This window comes from Charadrius vociferus, unplaced genomic scaffold, assembly GCF_000708025.1.
Source record: "Charadrius vociferus isolate BGI_N301 unplaced genomic scaffold, ASM70802v2 scaffold285, whole genome shotgun sequence".
In the NCBI taxonomy this organism is placed as follows: domain Eukaryota; kingdom Metazoa; phylum Chordata; class Aves; order Charadriiformes; family Charadriidae; genus Charadrius; species Charadrius vociferus.
In genome coordinates, this window is record NW_009648470.1 from 1011495 (window position 1) to 1035880 (window position 24386).

A 24386-nucleotide genomic window follows, 5' to 3' on the forward strand; every position below is an offset into this window, starting at 1 on the left:
TGTTAGTTAAATACAATTTTATCTCTTAGAGCTAAAGTGGATAATGAAACTTGTTACTTAAGGGACTTATCAGTGAAAGTGGAAATTTTGATAATTTTATGTTACATGTCTAGGGTGTCAGAATTACATATGATTAAAATGTTGCTTCCATGGCTAAGAGGAAGTCCTATGGGTTATGAATTAATACTGTCTAAGGGAACAAAAATGGAGTTAATAGATATTCCTTTTTCTCTTCTTTTCAATTAGAGATAAAAGTGAATTTCTTTTTCTGTTCCTAAGTGTCTCGAAACACATTTTAAATTATCTAAGAAGAAATACAGATAATTCCTTAACTTTTTAGTCTGTTTAGATAAGCAAGAATAGTTACTGTTAGATAATAAAGAAAGATTTTAATGGAAGCCTTAGGGTTAGACACCGACAATTACAGAGAACTTCTTTTTCAAGGGGCGTAAGGTTCAAAAAATGTTTTAAGCATATATATATATATATATATATATATATGAAAACTTGACTGACAGCAACAGAATAACATTTGGTGTCACTTGGCTGAAGAGAGGTGGTGGATCTTAAAGTCAGAAGATAACTGTAAAGGAACACCAGGCACCAAATAGTGTGAACTGAATTAAGAGTTTAACATTTGTCTGCACGGACTTCAGACTGTGCCTGCAGCTTTCTAAACATACATAAAAATACCTTCTTCCTAAAGAGCTCTCAACTTAATGGAACAAGTCAAAAAAGGGAAAAGTAACTTCTGCTCTTACACACAGAATTTAGTGACAGAATAAAGAAAAAACAAAGGTGGTCCTCAGGCTTGATTTGGTGACATGACTACTGAAAGGCGCTGCCTTTAATACTCTTGGTCCTGAAATTATTGCCCCAAGTCTTTATTTGTCTATCTAGGTAAAGGTATCTGCAGCCCTAACATAAATCAACTTTATTTAATATTCTAGAATGGCTCTGGATACTGAATATTATATATTTACATGTGTTATCTGTAAAAAGTTTAACTTCTGGATGCACTGTATGTCTTGGTAGATTGCAATGTCTTCAGCACCCTAATAAGCATATATTATAGTGATGTTTTTGACAACTTCAACTTAGGCAGTGGAAAGTCATTTGAAGTGATTAGTTTTAATTAAAAGAGGAGCAAAAAGTGGAAAAACTTGAGACAATCTGCATCTAATTCCTCCTTCTGCACTCACACCTCCCGAGAAGGACCCTCTCCCTGATCTGCTTGAGAAGGACCCTTTCCTAGATCTTTAGAAGGACCTGTTCTAACTCTTCACCAGAAGAGTTCTCTCCCATGGTATCTGGCTTTATCTGGTCTTCATCATAAGGGACACAGAAATGAAATGACCTCTTTTTTTTTGCTTCCTGGTTACTGGGGCAACTTGTACTGGTGCTGACAGAGTTCGAGTAATGGCAGTGCATGTTGTAAAACACCTACTCCTGCACCAAGATTTAATAAGAAACCACCCCTGCATTCAGGATAATCAACAATAAAATCATGATTTTAAGAAAGTAACAATCATTTCCAAAATCCAAAAGGCATACGTTGGCTCTGATGGTGTCAATTTGCCATTAGCATTAAAGGACAAAGTAAACTTTCCCAAGGTAAAATTAAAAGTGTAATTCATAACAGAATCCATTACATAATGCCTGAGGTATGCAGGTAAAGTAGCTATCCATTCAACTGCAGCATGGATTAGAATTAAAAACAACAGCAGAATAGCATGTTTAAACCACCATATACAAAACCAAAAAGCAAATAAATTGTACAACATATATGGCAGGTTAAGCAGCATTCTATCAACTGACTTTAAACAAAACCCTATAAAGACACGACACAATATTCTGTCCAATAGTGACATGATGTGAGCTGTCAGTTGTAATTTACAGCCCGTTAAGACTCTTGTAGAAAAAAAATCTAATACTCTCTAAACAGAGCAAGCTGGAATTCAAACTATTTGGACAATCTATCAGAGCCCTGGTAAAGCCAAAACTGTATCAAGCTCCCAGGTTGACAATCACATCACTGGCAGGCACAGGGAAAGTCCCAGACTGGACTCAGTGACAGACAGGAGCTGGATTCTGGAGCTGGATTCAGGAATGCACAGATAGGAATCGAAGGCAGTCCTTCTTGGACTCTGGTCATTGAAGAAAAAATGCTGACCCTTTGATCCCTCAGCTTTTATACTGAGCATGATGCAGATGGGATGGAATACCCTGTTGGTCAGTTTTGGGTCACCTGTCCTGTCTGCTTCTCTCCACAGGTGCGACCCCTCTATGTTTCTCCACTTCCAACCCTCCAACCGGCACATAACAAAGTTAGCTGACCCTGGTTGTTACAGCAATAAGTACAAGCAAGAGCCTCTCTGCAAACCATTACTTGGCATAAATCAGAAAGAATCATCTTATCTCTCTGGGAGCAAACAGCGTCTGAACAATGTGCTGTTAATTTCAGAGAGTTCAGTTAGTTAGAAGAGGCTTATCTGCAAAGTAAAATTACTGAACAGAAAATTGGTTCTGTTTTACCTCAAACCAGGAAAATCTGCCATTTTGATGGCATCAGTTGTAGAAATCCTTGAAATCATGTATTTCTCATTTTTTTGTGTCTGAGGCAAAACCAACTAGCCAAAAAATAGTGGTAGTGAAAAAAAAGAAAGGTGGAGGAATACATATTCCATGTTTTCTTTAATTATAAAAATGAGACATATTAAAAGAAATATAATGTTATGAGTAACAGTGATTTGCAGAATTGGACAGAAGCTTAAATTTCAGACTTGATTTGCCATTTATGTCGAATTGCTGAAAGCACTAATGACAGCCTGCTTCTTTAGAGTGATTTTCATTTCATTTTACCCAAGTTCTTTGTTAGGGAGCATAATATCAGTTTGGTGTAGGCTTCAGTGTTTGTCACATGCTAGACTAATTTTTTAAAACTGATCAGTAATGAACACTATAATCTACATAGTATCTCATATTTATGCTGATAACAAATGCAACATTAATCTGAGCTCTGTATATTATTCTATTCTCTGAAGCCAACCACACAACTTTCTGTTGACTGCTGGAATAGCATTGCAAAAAGGTGCCTGCAGGGATGGGTGACTGTAGCAGGTATATAGCTTTTCTTTTTGTGCTACACATGCAAGAGATAACTGAAGATTCAATCTTCTCTTTCCCATCTCATTATGAAAAGGGGAAGAGGTGATGTGTGTGTTTCTGGCCTTTGGACTCTCTTTCTCTGCCTCAGAAACACTTGAGACCAGATATCTGCCTACAGCCATAAAAGCTATTAAAAAATTACAAAAGCTCAGATCAGTAATAGCGTTTTGCAGTTCAGCCAGGGTTTGCAGCTTGAGAATTGCAAATATCTTGGGTCTGCCGGTGCGAAGTAGTGCCTTTGGGAAGACATTCTAAAAATTGCACAGGGGGTGTAGCCTAACATGCAGGCAAGGAAATAGAGGCTTACGATAAGAATTCTAAGGTATATTTTAGTATTTTTCAGAAGTGACCTAAGCATTTACATGCCTGAACTCTAAGTGCCAAAATCACTTTTCAAAGAACACAAACTCCTAACCCACTTAGAACACCTCTGCATCAGCATTTTAGTTCAAATCAGGAGTGCACTTTGAAGTAAACCTCCCAGTTGGCAACACCCCCCATCACCCCCTGCCCCTCACTAGCCTTCACGTTGCAAAGCGCAAACTTACCTACTCAGGACTCTAAGGACCTACCCAGGCTTGCCTTGGCCTGAGCTGACTGAAGCTTGTTGCAACGGTCCTAAGAGCTCAAATAAGTGGTGCCTGCCCTGCTGTACCTGAAGCCCTGGGAATACCATATGTGGTGAAGCTCTGACACTCCTTGGCTGCCACAGGGTAACCGACAATCACCCTTCACATTAGTCTCCCTGGAATTTTCCACCTTAAGCTGGGACCCAGCAAGAAGAAAGCAGACAGTGATAAAAAGCATATAAAAATAGCCACAAGTGTCTCCTGCGTCTGTGAAGTAAGGAACTCTGCTCCTAGCCATGAGGTCATGATGCTACTCATTCACCATAAAGCTTCCATCCCATTCTGCATCCATCAATCTTAGGACTCAGGGGAACATTGAATGAGTGAGCACTGCACCACAGAAAAGAGGTAGACAACAGGAAGGGGTTTTATGCATAACAATTTGAACTGTATTATTATTATTGAGGGGTTTTTTTTATTATTATTAATTAGATAATGTGGACTATTAGGTGGTTAAGACATTAACTAGACAAGTAAGAGATTTCTATTGTCATATACAGAGTGTGGTCCCTTTTGTCTACCACAGGATTTTGAGTGAAACAATGCCTGTGGAGAAACAGATTTCAGGGCCTCAGCACTAACTGTTTTGCCCCATAAAATCCTTTTTTCTTGTTTTTGTAGACTTACCATTAGAATCTGATCCCTGATATGTCTTTGGCACCAGCATAAGAACAAAGACAGAATTATCTTTCTTTATACAAAAGTGATATCCAAAATATCTCCAATCAACAGTTGTGACGCTGTGTGGTAGCAAGCTCATTGTGTACTTCTTCTCAAACAGGATTTTTCTGAAAGTGAAGTTTCCCATTAAAATAGGCTTCTTGGCTGACCATTGTCTAGCAAAATTCTTCAAATCATCTATTCCCCAAGAGGTTGTGTTTTAGTTTCTCTTCTACTCAAAATACCTGTCCTTAAAATTTTTCCCAACCTTTTCTGCAAGCCCATTCCAGTGGCCTGTTCTCAGACTGCCTGCCAACACTGACTACCTGTAATTTAGGACTAATGGTCATTAAGTATTTTTTTCAAAACCGTTCCACAATAACCAGGTCTGAATGAGAACTCTAAGCCGGCAGTTTTTCAAGACCTGGATTTCTCATCTACCTATTGGCAGAAGTTCACATGTCCCAATGCTGTGATTGTAGGTGTTTAGCAGGTTTGCCAATAACTAAGCAGAAGTTTGTTTAAGTTGTAATTAAATATGTATGGCTTTGGGGGTTTTTTGTTTTTTTTTTTTGTGGGGATTTTTTTGTTTTGTTTAGACCCTTAAGTAACAAAATATTTAAATAAAAACTTAGAAAGTAAAGAAGTAATTAGAAGTGTCATATTTCATAGCATACAAGTCCTTGTCCTTTTTTGCTAAGTCTAATTTTTCTCAGATTTCTTTAAAAGTTATTAATACATGTTGCTTGTAGTGGATGGCAAGAGGAGGTACAAGTTTATTGGAACGTCAATCACAATTCCAATGAGTGATACACCCAGTAAACCCCTATTCAACCAAGGTTAACTTGGTTCATGCTTCTTTTGTTTGGGGTTTTTTTGGTATGTTTTTTTGTTTGTTGAGGGGGGGGGAGGGGGAAGTAGAGTCTATTGACAGACTGGGTTAATTCCAGCAAGCTGTTTTAGCTAAGATTTTATTTAAACAGTTTGGAACCTTTTCACAGTCTAAAACATACACACATGCAAAGCTACCACAGGGACACTTTGTGCATTTACAAATAGAAAAGCAATTGTGAGAGTCACAGAATTTCAGCACAAACTTGGCATATTTTCTGCTTATGCCTGGCAGTGTTGAAGATATTCCAGTCCATTTTATTTTTTATTTTTTCTGTGTGTACTAGGCCCAAAGCCAATACACATACCTACATATGGGGAATGCTTGGTACAACCAGATGTTAAGAGATGAATTCTTCTAGTGTTGGCATCTGGGCTTGGGTCTGCTCCCTTGGCACATTCCCCTTTCTGACTCCTTGATTGGTTCTGCTGCTGGCTGCTGTGACATCTGTTCAGCTGTCTGCAGACTTGGTAAAATGCTGCTGTGCTTCTTTATCTTTCTGGATGTCAGATTTCTTTGATACTCTCAGGACCATGTATAATTTAAATTTTATTCCATTGTGCTGGTTAATAGGCCAAAGTATGCATTTGCTAAATGATCCATATCAACGCACAAGGCCCTCATATACAGAGGGAAAGATCTTGATCCCTATGTGTCTATTTGTTCATTTTGAAACTGTAAAAACTTATTTATGCATTTATATTTTCTTATAGAATTTACACGGTTATGGGTTTTTTTTCTTTTTTTTTTTTTGTTGTTTTAAATAATGACTAACCAAACCACATCTGTTTTAAAAAAACCTACTCATTACTTAGCCTGCATCTGTAAAATCCATCCCTTTAAAATAGGACCTCCGGTGACCACCAGTTCATCATTTAAATCATTTCTCTATAAATAAAATTGAATTATACTTAATGTTGTGTTATTTGCTGTCATACCTGAACAGTTGAATAGTTTTAATAGTTAAAAAAAAAAAAAAAAAAAAAAGGAGGAAAAAAGGCCTGGGGTGGGAGAAGGATGTGATGGTACGTTCAACAATTTCCAGTATTCTGCTGCTAAACTTAGCTGTGATTAACAGCATGTGAACCCCTCCTGTGGCTATCGAAAGGCTTAGAATATGTGTGAGGCTTTTATAGGCTTGAAGTGCATGAACAAGTTAATATATATTGCTGCATATGAAGTAACATTAAAGATGTTTTTTCAATCAAAAACAATGAGCTGGATCCTGACTCCTTTTGACTACTTCTTTCAAATGCCATGTGTTTGTATTTTTCTCAGACTGAAATCCCTCCCTTTTTTTAATGGGATTGCAGCATCTCTTGCTCCCCAACTCACTCCCCAAAAGAATCTACTCTTATGGAGCTTCTTCCCTTTGGAATATTTGATCACTTAAAAGATGCAGTAACTCAGACCAGCTTCTTCAAAGCAAATATTGTTTAACTACACACAAGAGCAGAGCAATCAGAAAGAGAAAGGTTAAAACAACAATTCTTAGTAGAGCTCAGTAATTCCCTTAAGAGTTAGGTAGGTTTAATTTATGTTGAATGTTTGAACTCCTCTGAGAATGGAGTTAGTGTTTTCTTCTCAATCCTTTTCTCAGTTACTGAAACAAAATGTTTTGTTTTGTTTTGTTTAATAAAAGAGCTTCTTTTGTGTTTATTTACTGTGTATTTATGTTTATGTTTTGGGTTTTTTTACGAAAAAGTATGTGTCCTCTCAAGATCAGTTTTGAATGTATAATCTTTACTTTACTTTTGAGACAGTGAGAAGCAAGACTGATTCCCCTTAAAACAAAGGAAAACCACTTCCCCAGCAAGACTGGCTTATCCACGTCCCTTTCAGATTTGTGCATAAATTGGTTGAGTGGAAATAATTGCCATGTTTAACCTAATCCCAGAAACCTGGGGAATGGTATGGAAAAAAATACTGAATTACGGATGTATACATTTTAAGAATTAAATAATCTTACATTTTAAGAATGAAATATTTTGGGGGAACTTGACTGGAGAACAGGTATTCCCTTTTAGAGAGAGAAAAATGAAGATAAAATTGAAAGCATAACTTGGAACACAATAATAAAAGAAATCTTCAGATGTAATATCGTGGGCAGTCTGCTATATACTCTTAGGATTATATTTATATATAGTAGCTGATCTCTTCCCAGAGTAATAAATATACAATGACTCATAATTCTGGGAGTCTTTAGCAGAAGAAAGCTATTGTCAGTAACACGTCAGACTAGATATCCCTGGACATAAGAGCTGACAGATTTACCCACCTGGTAGTACCAGACCCAATGAAAAAAAGCTGCATTATACTTTAGCATTGATAAGGAATGAAGAACTTATGATGAACTAGTTACAGAAAATAACTTTGTGTCAATTGAGGCTGATACGATCTTCTTGAATTGAAAGTAAGGAATCTGATTTTAAAAGGAAGACTGCTCAGCGCTGCCATGTAGTCAACTTTCCTATATTCCATGCGGTCTTATGTGATAATAGATGCAAAGCATAGTCTAAATCAAGAATAAATGCTCACAAAAACAGATTTAATAATTCTTCAATTGAAAAATGGGTCAGTCAGGTGTTATCACCCAGGTGTTCATGTACAATCCCAACCCTAGTGTAATGTATAAGTACTGATAGCTGATTTCACCTATGTGAGCTTGTAGCAAAATTTGTCTGAACCACTCAGCTTCCTAGCTGAATCCTACCCTAGTACGGAAAGCTTATAGTTCATCCTACATAAGCCATATTATAAGGGTTTAACTGATAATTGTTATAAATAAGGCCTGTACATACCAGTTGCATTTCACATTCAACGTGTTGAGAATGTGGCAGCAAAGCTATTTATTTTTATTCTACTTACTCTACCATTACTTTATATTACATTATCTACACACCATTCACCCTGCACACTTAATAAGGTATGGGTCCTCTAAACCCCTGCATCATTAACTACATACCAAAAAGTCATTATTATCTGATCACTGCTCAGCAGACTTTGTGAAATGAATTGGTGGTCTCAGGCAAATGTCCATAACTCAAAGACCTAGTGCTCCAGTCGGTATTATTTTACTGTTATTGAAAGAGTAAGCAAATAGTCCATGGAGTAGTACATAACCCACTGAATAATACTGTGACTTGTAAAGGTGATCTCTGCAGCTAAATGTTATAAACCCACATGAAGCCAAATATATAAACTTCATGAAGCCAAATGAGGAAATATGATTTGTTTGTTGCAATCTGTGTTTAAACACTGGGATTTTCTGTCTCCATAACTATCAATCAGTTACCATAGGCTATAGACACATGTACATTAAAGAGGAATTAAATTCGGTGAAGACATAGGCAAAATGTATGTGTTTTATTCTAAGAGGTCTAAAGGTCAAGAATGCCAAAACACAAAACAAGTCCTGGAACATTATTAGTGGTATGCCACAGTGCTTTGGGGACATGCAAGCAATAATAAAAACTGAGAAGAAAACAGAAAGCCTAATCTGGTCTGCAGTGAACATCCTTCCATCTCTAGCTCCTTATGTGCAATAGTTGAATGAGTTACTGCTTGAATAATTCACTCACAGATCCATTTTCCATGGCCCTACTTCATATTTCTGTAAAGAAAGTAAATGTGTATAATGTGTAAGTGAACTTGTATGCATTACTGGGAATATATATATATTTTCTAGAGAGCTACACAGTTTGTTATCTGGAATAGAAAGAAAATATTTTGTTCCTATAAAAAATACAGATTATGGTCCTAAGGGTAAGAACTGTGAAGTACACTTAAAGTGTATATTTCAGTAATGGGAATCTCCACGTTAAGTTTGAGTTAGACTGGGAAGCTTTTGCATATGTTGGTGAACTCTAATTCAGACTAATATTTTGAGTATCAGTAGGACTATTCACATTGAAAAGATCATTACTCATTAAAATCTGGTTAAAAAATAAAATGCATGTCATACATTTAAAAACAAAAGTAAAATGAACCCCTATAGATTGGTGTCCGTATTTTTGGTCCTTATTTTTACGATCCATAGAAACTCACCATGAAACAGAAAAAAAAAAAAAAAAAAAAAAAAAAAATTCATAGGATTTCACAAAAAATATTCCAAAATAGGGTCAAAACTTCCAAGAGCAGTGGGTATTTATCAAATGACGATGTTAGTTAAGTGTTATGTGGCCATTCATATGACAGTATCATCAGAGATAATGCTATAACATTATATATTGATGTCATGTCAGCACATAATCATAGTCTAATATGACATTATACTAACAGTAAAGAATTAGACAGCTTTTTAAAAGTAATATATTCTCAGTCTCTTCTATGCCTACAAATCTTATCTACCTGTACAATTGGCAATGTCAGATGTGCTAGGAAAGCTGTGAAGGAATCAGACAGGAATAAGCTCATTCTTTTATTTATTTATTTATTGCCTGATTCTTGATTCTGTTTCTAAAACAGGAAACGAGACCTCTAGGCAGAACAGTGTGACAGGCTTATATAAGACAGTGTGACAGGCTTAGATAAGTGTGCCTGAGAGGGTGCTGTAAACAAAGGTCACATATTTAAGAAACATATCTATTAGCAAAGGTTGGGTTTGTTGCTGAATATTTGGTACATGCACTTTATGGTGCATGTCCTTTATGTTACATGTCCTTTAAAAATCGTTGAATTCCAGTACATTCTCTCAGATTACCCATTGATCTTTTACAGACCAGGACACTGGCTTCCATAAGGCTCTGGATAAGAGGACTGAAATATCATGATTTATACTGTGGAGTGAATGCATCTTTTGCTTTTTCTGTTATGCTTCTGTAGAGTACCAAGCTATACTTATCACTGCATCATTGCAGCTAATTGCAGCTTCAATTTCCAGTTCACATTATTTTGAAGCAGGTTCAAGGCAGCACCTCTTGTAGATCCACAGACTGTGATAGAGATGTGAGCTCTTTTCTTATGTAACAATAAGATGAGAATCTCAGCATGTGAAGGAAGTGATTTTTTTTTTTTTTTTTTTTTTTGGCACTGTTTGTATACTTGTTTCCTGAGTGCAGATATCGAACAATACAAAAAGAAATAAAATGCAAAGAACTACAAAGAAGATATTAAATGCAACATCAGAGAATGAAATTGTTTCTACTTGAAAAGAAGTACCTATGATGAATGTGGCAATTACTGTGAACAGACAAGGCAACAAATGAAGGACTTGGAGAATGGTGCAGATAGACATTCATGACAGATGTTATGAAGATGCCAATGGTCAGATTGCCAGACAAGTAAGTCAGAGAAGACACTGACAAATATACTGCAAGGGAGAACTTTTCAAAGAGGGTCAGGAAAGAAAAATGAGCTTATATAATGTAAATCTATAACAAGTCTATGTTTAGCATCTTAAGCAATTACGAAGCAGTATACAGAATGATAGAGAAAAGTTATCACATCAGATAAAAAAAAAAACAAAAAAAACAACAACAACCCTGTACTCTCAAGGTGTTTCTTTGTCCCACATAATTGCCCTCTCTGCTAAACTGTACCCTACAAAATGACTTCAGCTTTACAGAAGTGCTAGAGGAATCGATACCTCAGGCATGCATAACAGGACATGGGGAGAGGCATGTATCTCAGAATGGGTCCAAAGCATCCGTTTTTAAGCAACCAGAAGCAACTAGCAAAGACACTGAAGAGATGGTATGGCATAAAGAACAACATAGGAAAATGTGTATATGCATTTCATGTCAATCAGAAAAATGCAAGAATATGTGCTAAGATTCTCAGAGTTGAACTTTCTTGGAGCAACTAATGAAAGCTGTATCTCTTCATTCCTCTGTCTCCCTCTCCCCCTCTACATACATGCTTATCAGGGGTGATATCACTCATATGTATTCACAAAAATACACAGACTCCTTCCTAAATATAAAAATCTATACCAGTCACCTGGGTAAAAAAGGAGTCCTGTGTTCAGAACTTCAGTTTAACTTGGTTTAGATGAGGAATTTGAACATCCCAAGGAGAAGCTCTAAGCAGGGGGACATTGGATCATATGGGGGAAGGTTAGGTCCCTGTAAAGAAAAAGATCTCTTTCCTAGAAATTTTATAGGACAAAGAAGTAATGATTAATGTGGGAATAGGAAGCTGCCATGGTATGTTACACCGTACCATAATAGCCTAGGCAGTTTTGGTTTGTCCCTTGGTAGATTTATATTAAAAATAAAATAATGTCAGCATGTTGGAAACTCTTACTTACATCTTCTAACAAAACACTTATAAGGGGTGGTTTCAGCAAAGATGAAAGGACAAATATTTAATATTAATAAGCACAAATTATTTTTAATATAAATATATGCAAAAACTGATGCATTTTATACAAACATTCTGCATTTTTTGTTTCTTGCATTGGCAAGCAAGGTGATTGGACTACATGTCCAATGATTTGGTTACTTTTTGCTTTGGTTCCTTTTTACTTCCTGTGAGTTATCCAATAGTGGCCAAAATAAGAGACACGTTTTTTTTGCATTATGCATATGATTTCTCAGATTTGATTAGGTATTTCTGTTGTACAAGGAAAAATATCAAGTTTAGGAAGCTAAATCAAAAAAATCAATTGTGGATATTTAATTATTCAACACCATGTTAGCAATTAAAGGCTTTGCTTTTAATTTTAGAAAGGAATACAATATATTTCGTGACTGATTTTTGAACATTAAGTAGAATCAGATTATATCACCTGTGTTCCTTTTTATGGAGGTTAAGACAAAAAACATGTTGTTAGTAACAAATATTACATTTATTAACACTCAGATTATGTGATAATAAATTATATTCATCGGGGGGGGCAGGGGGGGGGGAGTTTTAATATTTGGTATTTAAATCATACTTTGTCAAGGCCCTCATGGCAACTTTGCCTTCTCCAGTGGTATTGGCTGCCTGTGTTGAAGGGCAGCCTGGATTAGACTGCTGTAAGAAAGAGCTGTCAGAAGTGAGGTACTCCACCTCACCTTCACTTGGAAGCTGTATTTAGGCTCCAGCCTTGGCCCTTGGTCTCTGCCTGTGTGACTGCCATCCCGGCCAGGTACTTCACTGATTCAGATCCTAACTCAGACCCGTCCTTATGGAGCCATCTAGTCTCGCTACAGTGTGACACACTTTAGTGAAATCTCTTTTACTTACTACATCTAAACAAAGGAAAAAAAGGAAAAGAGAAGCATGTAATGACATAAACATACTCAGACCATCTAATCCAGAGTTCAGTTGTTTGTGAACAAAATATCATATGAACAAAACTAAACTTTGCCATTCTAAAGATGAGGCAGAAGACAGTGAGGGAGATGAGAGCAAGGATTTTTTCCCACCCTTATACATTTGTTTCACATAAATATATTAATTTCCCCCATGAAAACATTTCACCTCATGAAAATTATTTCATTAATATTTGTGATGCATTTGAACACTATAGAAGTAAAGACCGAAATGTAGTGCATCTAGATTAAGAGCGAGAAGGAAATTGTAATACTGATACTTATTAGCTTGTCATTGCTTTACTTTGCAATACACACATTTTACCATTTTATTTTTCAGTTCAGTTCTCATTTTGTACAAGTCATGTGTATTAATATCTTTATATATCTACATTTGCATTCATGTTCCATAAGTCTACAGCATGAGAAGAAGCCCAAGAAATCACTAAGTAAACAGAATACAGAAAGAGGAAAAAAAGAGAGGTAAAGCTGGAATCTCAATTGTTTTTATTCAGTGTACATTTACAAGCTTCAGCTGCTTGAGCTGGCAAATTAAAAACACCATTCCCACAAAAGCAGACTAAAGAATATATTTTCTTTCTTCCTTCCTTCCTTCCTTTCTTTCTTTCTCTCGTTCTCTCTTTCTTTCTCTCTTTCTAAAGATGGAGTCATGCCTGGGGATTTAATTAGTAATGTTTGTATAGTCTCCAAAAAAAGGGAAAAAATATTTTTGCATATAAGCAGTAAATGGGCATATATAATGCCCTACATGAGGATTAATATGCTGTTCCTGTGCAGCAAACAACTTCTTTTGGTTCCTAAAGGTATAACACGAAACTTGCTTTTCCTGTACATCTTTTAGTAGGCCAGAGATGGTAAATCATTATCTTTTTATTATTATAGTATCATAGATTCTATTCTTTTTATTATTATAGTATCATAGATTCATAGAATCATAGAACCATATGGGAAGGGACCCATAAAGACCATTGAGTCCAACTCCCTGCTCCTTGCAGGACTACCTAAAACCAAATCATATGACTAAGAGGGCTGTTCGTAATATTTTTGTATTAAGTCAATGTATCCAAGGATAATAATTCTTTCTGTATGTTATTTTATGTTTGGAAATACTGTGCTGAAATAAAATTGAGAAATCTGAATGAGCATTTTGTATTTCTGTTTGGTTAACTGGTTTGGCAAATCAGTATTGAATTAATAAGTAGACCAGTAATAGTATTGACTATCTGCTGCTTAATATATTTAGCAAGTATGACAAAATAACTTCCAAAATATGTTCAAAACCAGAACCTTAAGAATTTTCATGATGCAGTTACTACAATCACAGAACTGGCAGTAAAAAATATCAAAAATAATTTTTTTAACGTGTAGAAAAAGTCAGCAAAAGGCTCTTGGATAACACTGCTGTATAAGGGAGGGCAAAAGAAAGTTCTTTTTTTGAGCAGAAGTGATCTTGCAGGTATTAAAAACAAATATTTAGTTAGTAGATAAAATGTCAGTCTGAACAGAGAAGACAGGGAAAACACATTTCCCAGCTAAAACAAGCATAAAAGAAACAATTAGAAAATGTCATCATTTTCCTGTGCCTATACAAAGCAAACGTGGAAAGATTTTTAATTATAGTCTTGATAAGTCAGTGAAATGAATGTGATTAAAATGAAACTATACCTGCCAGTATAATATTTAACAATTTTCAGTGAGAATCTCAAAGCAAATATCAAAGCAGGTCAAGAAATCAAGAAACAGTGTCTTCATTCCTGAAATAGAAATGTTAACATACCAGCATTTCTTTGACAACTATCAATCTTGTATGAAACAGCTGCATTTTTTTTTAACTGAGAGCTGCAGCTCAACAATCTGGTTTTTATATCCTCTGATTTGGAATATTCCCCAGCATCAGTCATTCAGGAGGTAGATGATTCTTTTAAATGATCTGCTTCATTTCTCCTTTTATATCTTGAACACAGCATCCCTAAATTTGTGACAAGTTTCTATGTTTCTACCAGTATGATATAATATTTAACTGTAGCCCGTTTGACCATTGGTAGATAATAAAATCAAATAGACTATTTGTTTGGTCAAGACTGAAAATCATCCTCTTCTGACCAATCTATAGGGCTCATTCTTTTAATTAGTATTCAGAATATATTTTTAGAAATGGAAGTGGACAATACACTTGGAGCAATTTAAAGTAATACATTCCAACAAATCTTTCCAGGGTGACTTCTACCAATACTGTTGAATCGTAGAATCATAGAATGTCTTAGGTTGGAAGGGACCTTAAAGATCATGTAGTTCCAAGCCCCCTGCCATAGGCAGGGGCACCTCCCACTAGACCTTGTTACTCAAAGCCCCATCCAGCCTGACTTTGAACATTTCCAGGGATGGGGCCTCCACAACTTCCCTGGGAATTTGTTCCAGGGCCTCACCACCCATTAGAGAAAAAAAAAAAAAAAAAAATCCTAATATCTATTCTAAATCTACCCTCTTCCTGTTGGAAGCCATTGCCCCTCATCCTATCGCTACATGCCCTTGTAAAAAGTCCCTCTCCAGCCTCCTTGTATGCCCCTTTCAGACACTGGAAGGCTGCTATAATGTCTCCCTGGAGTCTTCAGACTCTTGTTCAGACTCTCCCCGGTGTCTGAACAACACCAATTCTCTCAGCCTGTCTTTATAGGAGAGGTGCTCCAGCTCTCTGATCATCTTTGTGCCCCTCCATGATACCACAGGATTTTTTAAGATTGGGAGACCTTTGCTATTAATTCATTAATGATGGTAATAATAGTAAAGATCAGGTCTTTGGACTGATCATGCTAATATTTCTCTAAATCACTCTATATTTCTTGTTTCATTTTATTGGGTTGGGTGTCATTTTCCTGAACTCTGAAGTTAAAACTTTTAAAAGTTTAACTTTGAAATCCTTGTTTGTATATCCTGATGGTGCTAATCCTGTTAAAAATAATCTCTTCAACTGGTCCTTGGAAAGGTTACTGAATTTTTTTCTTCACTTAAAATCCTGAAATTGCCCAAAGGTGTCCTTTTAATTTATTTTTTCATTCTGCTGTGTCTCATTACAGCCTGCAACTAGCAAGCATTCTTGAAGTTAAATATTCACAATGACCCACAAACCTAACAACCTTTATCTACTTAATGACATCTATATAGTGTTTGTCACAGTTTTCTTGGTGTCTAAAAAGATCGGTGCCCTCTAAGAAGTGAGTTTGTGAAGAGATTCAGAAATATTTATATAATCAAACTTTATAGGTAGTGGAGTCAAACTATTAGAGTAGCTGATCCAAAGCTTAATTAATACTTTACAAGAAGTGTCCTTCTCTCTTAATTTTAATCTTTGTTACAACAATGCACAGGCATCTTTACACATGACTGATTGCAGAGTTAAAATGTTATTTTGCATATGCCTGAGAATTGATTCAAGGAGAGCACCAGTACAGAATATGGTTTGGGCATACACTGTATTGAATGGTAAACAAGTAATTAAATTAAAATTTGGTTTATATTCTGGTCTGGATCTGTCTCGCCTCGTTCAAGGCACCAGTAGCTGCACGGTCTAAGCCAACTAACCACCTCTTTATATAGCTAGTAAAATTAAGAGAGTTGGGGCTTGGGATATGTTCTGTCCCCTGTTAGTGGAAGTGCAGCCTGAAATGAGTGATGTCCTCTGGTCCTAGGAAACCAGGGAAGTGTTAGCAGGTAGCGTAGCACAATAGCAATGGATCTGCTGAGTAAAACAGTTGACGCTGAATACCAGATGCCCTCAGGACGTGTAGTTCAGTGATTTTAGCAGTGAACAACCTGACCTGAATGCCCATCAGCAGATGGAACACCATAGATCTGTCTTGAGGTGCAGCTTCCACATTAGTTTTAGCCAGCAGGACTCTCAGCTACTCTGAAACCACTCAGTAAAGTCAGTCAAAGCTCACTACACAGAGGTGATTAGGACACTTGCTTCAGAAGTGTATCCTGATCCGAACTAGAACATGAATGTGGTTTTACTCGGGAAAATAAGCCCAGAAAGTGGGTTAGCATCAATGGGCAAGCAAATTCCACAGCAGTAAGGCACTGAACACAGTTCTTTTTTCTCATAGTTCCACTTTTAAGCTGGGTGAAGGTAATCAGCTGTTGAACATTCTCACCCCCTGTTTTTTGTTTGATTAAAAAATAATAAAAAAAAAAAAGATCTTGTTGGTCTTTTCATAGGTATTAAGCTTCTTGAAGTGACAACAGGTGCCTAATAAATTCAGCTGCAAAAAATCAACTTGCTTTTCTAGTTTTGCTTTGCAGAGGGGAAAGATAGAAATAAAGGCAAAGCTTAAAAATTATCTCACATGAGAGGGGAGCTCGGAAAATTGTGGGGTGTTACCAAGATGCACTAACTTCTAGTATAGACGACAGACTTAAACCGCAGTTTCAGTTTCCCTGAGCAGTCAATAGTAAAGTTTTCATCTTTCAGTTTTATTTCCAGATTTATGAAACATAGATGTTAGTTAAAAAGAAGAACTGAGATTGTTTAGTTACAAAATGAACAAGGGTTCAGTAGATATAAGCACATATTATCTTATTCTTCAAAGAAGACAATTTTAGCACATGCAATCAAGATTAGACTTTTATAACCAATGTATGAAAATTGTGTAGACTGATAAGAGCAGAAAAATAAGGTCTTTATAGTATAAATTAGCTATAAGTAATTTATTGTGTTTCGAAATATCTGTGCATTTATATGCAGTCTTCTTTACGTTAAATACTTGTTTGTATTTAATGCAGTAAGATATTACTTTATTAAAAACTGCAAGGATAAAAAGCAAAATCTTCTAAAGAACCAGATTTTACTACATAGCTCAGAAAAATAAAACAGATTCTTTTGCAACTAAGACATGGAAGACAGTCTGAGGGTATTCCCTTCGCACTGGTACTGGCATAACAAGGCCTTTGAGGATGCAGCTCTTAGCAATCACTATTTTATTAAATGTCAGAAAGTGTAATGTTGAAGGCACACATTGAAGGCTCATGTAATGTAGCTTACCTTACACACATAACCTTCACAAAAACATCTTCCAAATCCGCTTGCTAAAAGATTTATGGTATCATGCAAGTTTTACGCCAGTGAGTGCACTAATGGCTTTCCCTGATGAATCCCACAGGAGTCATGCTGCCTGGAAAATGCCAAAGTACAGAGCAGCACTTAAACATCACAACTATAGGCTGGTTGGTAGAAAAAGTTCTAGGGCATAGAAAATAAAATATTAAAATATATGAAAGTCTTAAGTCTGAAAGTTTAAAAACCTTTTACATTTTGCGGTATTTATCAAGCATTACATTTTACATATTAGGGATCGTAGGAGTGGTATATATCTTGTAATTCAGTCTGTAAATTTCAACAGTTATAAAAATTATATACGTTTCTTGGCAAAGTAAATTATACGTCTAAAAGAATACAACTTAATTATTATAAAGCAATTTAAAATGAAATTATTTCTCAAGGTCTTAAAAGAATTAAACTCTCACTTCTTCATCAATGTTCAATAGCAGTAGGGAGTCTTCTAGAGGCTTATAAAACTCCCAGCTATAATTATCTGGTTCATTGCTAAAAGATCATCAAAAACTTGTTGCTTTATTTTAATTTGGATAAAATAAAAGTGCTATTGTAGAGGAGACACAGCATAAAGCACAATGATGATGAGGTTTGTTGGAGATGCAGAAGTTCTTACAATTATTAAAAGGAAATTTTTTTGTGACACTGAAATCAGGAAATGACATAGCTAAATGAGGTTGTGGTGGTGCAATGCCTGCCACACACACACACCTCCAGGTCACTTGGTACTTGCAGTGACTTCCCTCCCAACCTGGGCCACATAATAACACAACAGACCATAACATCACATAACGGTCTAACGTGAAAGAATGAAAAGGTGGTAGGCAATGGACCAAGAACACAATACTGTGCCTGGTCCCCACGGCTCCTACCGTTTGAAGATAATAACCATAATCGATCACTTCTGACAACATATGGATCATGGCCACAGAGGCGGGGTATACCAGGACCCCAAGATCTAGCAAGTTCTCGGCTTGTGTAACCAGTGGAAAGTACCAGAATATTCCATTGTCTGAGATGGACTGGAGTGGAAAAGTACCCGACAAAAGTCAATTATCTCTGATCCTATAAGTAGTGATTCTAGTAAAGACCCTTTGAGGTCTCCTGGATCGCAGTGGGCTGTGGCCAATATCTCCCCTGAGTTGAGATGCCACTCAGGCTGACACCTCAAGGCCAGGGTGAGAGCATCCTTCTTGAGCCTCAACCACCCATTAAGGAACGCCAGTGCATCGTGAGTATTTACCCTAAATTCGAGTAAGGGAAATTTTGATTATAGGCTAACCTCTCTTCCATCCACCTCTCCACCTATATGTTTGTAAAATATATATATATTAGCTTTATGGATGTGAACGTTTTTCTGTCCATCCGTGTACATGTAACTTTAAAGTGGTACCTGTGGTCTCTTTAAAGTCGCCCATTGTTAAGAAATTCCTGATTCTAGCAATCAGAGACCTGTGTATATATGTTTGTGTGTGCACACATGTGCTTACTTGTTTTGCTCATGAGTATGTATTAATTTGAGAACTGTGTTTTTGCCCATATGTATATGTATTGATTTGGGATACCTTAGAGTAAGTCAGTGTGAAACTTGCCACCTTCAAATCTGTGTCTAAGTTGCTGTTCCATTATTTTGTTCACTCTCTTTGTAAACCTCTAAACAGGTTTAGAAGTGTTTAGAAGCGTTGCTAAAATTCAACCTCTTGATCTATCTTAAATCATTAATAAATTTTGAATAGCTGCTAAATCATAACCTTGGCAAATATTTTCATCTTCGACTGAGGTCAAACAAAGAATGAAAAAAACCCACATGGTTTTAGTGCACACTACACAAGTGATATTGCTATAAAGATAAACTTCATCCACAATACTTTCTGAAAACACAGACAATTGCTTTGAGTTTCATCAGTGTTAGACCAAGTTAATTTTCCTTAAATAAGATATACTTTGTTTTACACTTTTAAAGAGACATGTCTTTCTTGGACTGACCTTAAATGTAGAGGTCTTAAAACACAAAGATACCAGTTAAAGAAGGTTAACTCTCTGGACAAAGTACTTTGCATCTCAAGCTAACTACAGTGTTTTTCAACCCGGTAATACTTTAAGTGGGTAGTTCCCATGCTGATTGACTAAAACTGTGTCTTAATTTACTCTAAACTGCAGTGGTATATAAAGTTACTTTGAAATCACAAATCGGTCTTGAAAAATCCCAGTATCCCAGTTCAGGGTTAGTGGAAGGCTTTGTGAGTTTTGTACTTGAATGACTGTGTAAATACTCATGGCTACACCATGCAAGAATAGCTTTTGGTATTCTCACCTTTATAGGTGAGAATATATTATGTTCACCTTTGGGTGAATCTAAAGGGGGAGTGCCATTATTCTAAAGCTGCTGCATATATTTTACGTGCTAGAAGAACAGCAATCACTAGCTCCTACCAGTTGCTAACCTCTCCTCCTGCCTCTCTCTTGCTTGCTTCCAGGATGAAAATACTTCTCCTGTATTACAATTTTATGATTTTTTTTTTTTTTCCCTATTTCATGTACTTCGTTGTTAGAGTTAGATAAAAGAAATGCTAAGGCAGTGGGGTACTAGAAGGGTTTAATTTCCAATGTGGCCTGACTTAAGAAACAAATATCTCTTTTAGTAAGCCTTTTGCCTTGGAATTTCAGCACTGTTTCCACGTTCAAGAGCTTTGGCTAATAATCAGTTAAGGATGCAAACTTATCTGAGTCCAGCAAGAGCTTTGATGTTCACCCTGGAATAATCTTAGGGTGAGTACATTACAGAGCTCTGGCAATTAGATGCATAAGGCTCTTCTGAGTAATGCTAGCTTGAAGTATTTTAGCTCTTTGCCATTAAAAGCGTGAATTAGGTTTCTTACCATACTGTATATAGCTGTGAATATTGAAAATAGTTTAAAAGTAGATGTAATAAAAATATAAGTATTTCCAATGTCTGAGCTAAACTTCATGTTGTCAATCTGATAAAGTGATTCCAAACAGAGTGAAAAATCTTCTCTTCTGCAGCAGTGGAAGTATGGAAAAAATAACATTTTAATGTTAAGGATTAAACATTAGATGCTTTAAATTTATCTTGTAGTAATATTTTAAATTATGAAAATAATTTAACTATTTTGGGGTTAAGTTTTGATTTTTTTTATGAAATATTTTGTATATACATAGAAAACACACACACAGATATATATGTATGTGTACATGCATGTAGGATAAATCCAAAATCTGTGATCACACACGGTAATCAAAAATGGATTGGCAGTATGTACAAAAGAATATAAATTAAAAAATAGACCTGAACTTAAATTTAGTTTGGAATTATTTTTTTTTGGCAACTATTTCTCATTATAAAAATGCAGTAGACAAGTATGATATTTTATTTAAATTATATGCTTTCTGCAGTTTCTTTTGGACCTATATAGATTTTGGTGTCCAGACACACCATTCTTTTCATCAGATGATACCACACCTAATTCATACAGACCAGAGACAAAGAATAGGCTCTCACAGCCTTCCCTAAGACTAAGTATCTTCCCCGGAACCAATAAGATTCTGAATCTTTTTTAGTTGGTTGAATAGGATGTAACTTTCTCTGTAGCTTTTCAATGTACAACCTTGAGGTTGGAAACACAGAAATGAGAGTGTAGTGGGCCGTGAGAGAAATGGTCAGGTTGGAATAGCTGGGGAATGATTCAGATCTGGAGGTACACAACAAAATCCAGTTCTTCCTCCATGTTGCTGTGAGTTCAAAGGTAATGCTATGGACAGCTTAAATGCTTGTGTGTACCAGGTGCAGGTGTCCAGGTATTGCAGGGGTGGCCTCTGTGAGGAGAGGCTGAGGCTGCCCCATGCCAGATGGTTCCATGCAGCTCCTGCAGACCCACCGCAGCACACAGCTGAGCCCAGAACTCAAGCTGGTGAAGTTTCTGGGAAAAAGTAAATAAGAAAAGTGAAAACACCACACAACAGAGGAATAGAAACAAAAAGTGAGAAGAAGCAGCGCAAACACCAGGGTCAGAGAAGGAAGAGGAGGAAGAGGAGGTGCTCAGAGATGTTACTCACTGCAGCTTCCAGAACAGATGAATGTTTTCTGAAGGAAGTGCAGCCCATGGAGACCTCACATCAGAGCAGAGGAAAAGTGTGAGAAGGAAGGAGAGAGAGAGACAAAAATGCTAGGTGCCTACCATAGCTCCTCACCTCCACCACTCCTGTGCCACTTGGAGAGGTTTGGGAGGAGGGTGTGGGGGGATTGGGAGTGAAAGAATGAGGTTGAACTTGGGAAAGGGGGAAGGAAAGGCGTTTTAATGGTTGTCTTCGTTTCTTGCTATCCAAATCTATTCAATTGCCAGTAAAATGAATTAATTTTCCCCAAGTCAAGTCTGTTTTACTCATGACAGTGATTGGTAAGCACTTTCTCTGTCTTTATCTTGACCCGTAAGCTTTCTAATCCTATTTTTTCCCCTTGTCCTCCTGAGGAGCAGTAGTGAGTGACCACCTGGGTAGGTATTTGGCTGTTAGCCAAGGATAACTCACCACACTGAAAAATGGTGAGTCTCTGTTAATTGGTCATAAAAAGGAAGATGGAAAAGATTTGTCTGAGCAGAGCTGGGAATGTAAAAAATGGAATGGCAGTGCCATGTATGTAACACTGGCTGATGAGGCATGCTATGGTTGGTATCATTTTGGGTTTCAATGTAGTAGGCTTATCTGATCATCGTAAGTTGTTAAGCAATATCAGCAACAGACAAGATCCAATAGGCAATAGAAGTGCCCTATCAACAGCAAGTCATGAAAGTAATGAATTTAAGGATTGATATAAGCATCATTATGATGCAGGTCCACCGTTTATCACCACTAATCAATGTGGGACAAAAGCGGGACATTGCCTTATGCATGGCCATATGCATAATTCTTTCACTGTAAGGAACCGGGGAAGGATCTGACTGTAGTTCCTGGGATCATTAGGGCTGCTCACCTTGTTGCAGTATATCCATTACACTAAAGGCATTAGCAGCACAGTTTTTGAGAATAATTATTTTGCTTGAAGAGGTGCACTAGTAACAGAGGTACAGCTGAACATGCTCAGTTATGTTGTTCTGGGGATTAAATTTTGCGGTATTGAAACTCCAGATAGTCTAACCTGAGAAAGACAAATATCAAATGATTTAGCAGGAGATAAAAGACCCATCCTAGCTCACTGCTGCTTAGCTCTAGCAAAGACAGAAGATCATAGTATAATGCTCCAGATTTTTATATGAACAGAACAGTAAAAATTATCAATGTGTATATGTATATATATCTATATATCTATATATCTATACATCATCTATACATCTAAACTTCTATATATTAATGTATAGACTAGTAGATAAATAGATGATGAGCATTTATCCAATTTATTCAGTATGTGAATTATTTTGTTTTGTAATGAAACTGTACAAAAATAGTTCTCATCTTCGTTCTAGTGCTGACTTTCTGTTTCACATTACTGAACATGGCTATGGTTATTTACCTTATCACCCTCCACAAATGTCATATGAAAGGCAATTACTGTTATTCTGAAGGCAATTGTACAATGGTCATTAGGAAGATTTTTATTGAATCAGTCCTTTACATTTCTATGTTACTGTTCTAGCATAAGTTCATAGCCTCCCTGCCCACTGCCCTGGTTTGAGGGTCAGCCTAAACCACGACACCCACTTGCTGATGATCACTCTTCTCTGTTTCTTCTCTGTGCTCTCTATTTTTCTTTCTCTTTGGTATAGTTTTCATTTCTCTCCCTAAAATTAAATAAACAAACTGTTTGTTTGTTTTCACCTCCAGAACCAGACAAAACACAACCAATCTTTTTTAAGCCTTTAAAATAAGAATGTAATTTTCTTAACTTAGGTAGTTCTAATCTTTCCAGAACTTCTCAGAACAGATATTTTATGACCTTTTTTTTTTGTCCTCCTGTTGTTCTTAATCCTATTAGTCATGATTGTAGCATTTTTCCCCCCTAAAAAAAAAAAAAAAAACAGTTGAAGAAAAAAACTGGAATTAACCCTCTGATGGCTGTAAGAACATTGTTTGTAACTTTTTTGAAAACATCGTAAAACTCCTGATTCTACAGATTTGGGACTACGATAAGCAGTGTGATTTTCATCTTCCACGTACACCGCTGTCTGAACAGAGGGTGTACGTTTTTGTTTTGAAAGAGAGGAACAAAGCTTATTTTAACATGACAATTGCCCTCTTCTGTCAAGTTTCTGTTCTTGCATCAAAGATTAATGGGCTCATTTCAGATATATACAAAAAAATGCCTAGTGTCATTTGTGAAGGTTCTGGAAGATCCACAGAAGTAGACATATATACACACACAGAGAGAGATGTGTGTTGCCTATGAGCACCCCGTGACTATCTGCAAAGGGACGAGGCCAAATAGTTTCTCATTAAGAAATTTCTAATACCACTCAGTCTTACTGAATTTAGACTTTGGAAACATTATTTATTTGGAATAATATTACTCTCTCACACTTTGGCCATATGTAGAGTGCATGCATACGTCACTGTGAGATGCCTCTAGGCAATACAGATGCCTCCACTACAGTTTGCATTGAGTCCATCATACGATCTTTCTCATTATTGTGGGAAAATAAATGTATCTGAATGTTTTG